Below are 2,844 nucleotides of genomic sequence, written 5' to 3'. Positions count from 1 at the left end.
GACCCTTAAGGACTGCGCGGAACAACTTGCTTGAGAACTGCGGTCCTCGGTCTGAGATGATCTTTTGCGGAACGCCGTGAAGGCATACGTGATCGCGGATGAGGTTCCAAGCAGCTCCTTCAGCGTCGACCTCCTCGTCTGTTGCAGCGAAGTGTACCATCTTGCTGTGCCGATCCGCCATGACCTGAATGGCGTCGTACTCGACTCCGGCTACCGTGACCTTGGGAAGTCCAACGATGAAGTCCGTCGTCATGATGCGCATCGGTCCCTCCGGGATTTCGTTCGGCTGCAGCGGTCCATAGGGTTTCGTGCGCGATGTCTTCCCTCGATGGCAAGTGTCGCAAGTCCGTACGTAGTCCTTCACAAATTGAGCCATGTCGTACCAGTGATAGTTGCGCGACAGCAGCTCGACTGTCTTCCAAACTCCGGGGTGTCCTGCCAGAGGAGAGTCGTGGTGAAGCCGTACCAGCTCGGTTCGCAGCTCCTGATCATTCGGAATGTAGATCTTGCCTCGATACTGGAGGAGATCCTGTTCGATGTTCCAATCGACCAGGTCGTTTCGCAGTGCTGCAGGGCCGAGCTTCTTCACGTGCTTCAGGGCTTCCACGACCGCAGGTTCAAAGTCCTGACACTCCCTGATGCGCTTCAGGAGAGCCTTGTCCGGTACGACCGCAAGGTGTCCCCGTTGACTCACCAGTATACGGAACTGTTCGGGATGGAGCACCATCCGAGCCAGGTTGTCTTCACTATCACCGTGCTGATAGTCCGGTCGTCTCGATAGCGCGTCCGCACGTCCGTTAGAGACACCAGGCTTGTGGGTGATGACGAAGTCAAACCGCGATAGATACAGGGCCCATCGCGCCTGTCTGCGAGTGAGGTTCTGCGCCGTCCTCCAGTACTCGAGGTTCTTGTGGTCCGACTCGATCTCAAACTGGGAGGGGAGACCTTCAAGGTAGTGATGCTATGCCTGCAGGGCACGGATGATCGCGAGCATCTCTTTGTCATAGATCTCGTAATTCCGTTCGGCATTGTTCATGGATTCGGAGTGGTACGCAATCGGGTGGAACTTTCCATCGTCGCCCTCTTGGGAAAAAACTGCACCTGTCACGGACGTTGGACAGACGCCCCTTTTTGCCGCCCATTCGGACTCCTGAAATGAGAGGTGCGCAACGACCTTATCTACCGGCATGGGAAGCTCTATATTCCCCCTGGTAAAGACCTTCGTAAACGGGTCGTCTTCTTGTGTCACGACACGATCACTGCAGGACATCCTGGACGGAATGGGACGATCGAGCTGGTCAGCCGCCTTTATTGGTGGCCGCATCGGGACACGTTCATGCGCAAGTACGTCGAAGGCTGCGACACTTGCCAACGCCGGAAAGCCCCTCGTCATCCTCGAAGCACGCTCCAGCCCCATGACGTACCCGAAGGTCCCTGGCAAACGATGGGAGTAAACCTCATCACTGGACTTCCCCCGGTACAAGGATACGACACGATCATTGTCTATAGCGACCACTACAGCAAGCAGGTCCACGTACTACCCACCACGACCGACGTTACTGCAGAGGGAGTTGCCGATATCCACTACCGCGAGATCTTCTGTCTCTACGGAGTACTGGAGAAGGTGGTGTCTGATTGAGGACCTCAGTTTGCGGCACGTTTCATGAAGGCCTTGTACGAGAAGTTTGGGATCCAGCACGCGCTCACGACCGCCTACCACCCCCAGTCCAATGGGCAGACCGAACGGGCAAACCAGGAGGTAGAGAAACACTTACGGCTCTTCTCTAACCTACGACAGGATGACTGGGTGGCCCACCTGCCGACCGCGGAGTTTGTGCTCAACAACCACGTCCACTCCGGACTCCAAGTCTCCCCCTTCGAGATCATCTACGGCTACCAGCCCAACTTCACGGTACCCATCGGCGCCCCCACCAAGTTCCCCGCGCTGGACAAGCGCTTAGAACTGTGGCGTGAGGTGCGAAAGGATGCGGAGGCAGCCCTTCGGATGGAGAAGGCCGCCATGAAGGAGTCATTTGAGCGCGACAAGCCAAAGCCCCACGAGTTCAAGCCTGGAGACCGTGTCTGGATGGATTCATGGGACGTCACTATCCATCAGGCTAGTCGCAAGCTCGGACCCTGACGACTTGGGCCATATGAAGTTTTGGAACGCACGGGCGAACTCACGTATCAACTTCAACTCCCCCCTTCCATGCAGAACTGACACACCGTCATCCACGTTGATCGCCTCACACCCTGGACGGGCAACGACGTCAACGGCATACTTCCGCCCCCACCAGAACCAGTCGAAGTCGAAGGGGAACTCGAGTACGAGGTCGAAAAGATTGAAGACAGCCGCATGTACCGTAACCAGTTCCAATACCTGGTCAAGTGGAAAGGCTATGACGAAGGCCAGAACAGCTGGGAGCCGGCAAAGGACCTCACTCATTGCCAAGAGCTCATCGACGAATTTCATGAACGGAACCTCACTGCCCCATGCCAAATCGCTGCCGCCATCTTCCAATCCCTTCCCTGGCAACCCCTCGTCAACTTCACCACTGCCGCACCCTCCGAACTCGAATGGGCTTCCGGACGACGCCCTGGCCTAGGGTCCATCGGGGACCGACGGACCTTAGGAGGGGGGTAATGTCACGGACGTTGGACAGACGCCCCTTTTTGCCGCCCATTCCCCTCCCCTTGACGCCCACCTTCCATTTTCGGACCATTTCCTTTCTTAGCCCATCCCAGTTTGGACACTGCAGATACGTTCCCACACCCGCATGCTACGTTCCCGTGATCGCCATGCCTTTGCCTTTTCCTTCCCGCCCTTTGTTCTCCCTTTGTCAT

This window comes from Dichomitus squalens (assembly GCF_000275845.1).
Source record: "Dichomitus squalens LYAD-421 SS1 unplaced genomic scaffold DICSQscaffold_103, whole genome shotgun sequence".
NCBI classification, from domain to species: domain Eukaryota; kingdom Fungi; phylum Basidiomycota; class Agaricomycetes; order Polyporales; family Polyporaceae; genus Dichomitus; species Dichomitus squalens.
Note: the sequence above shows the minus strand (reverse complement) of the source record.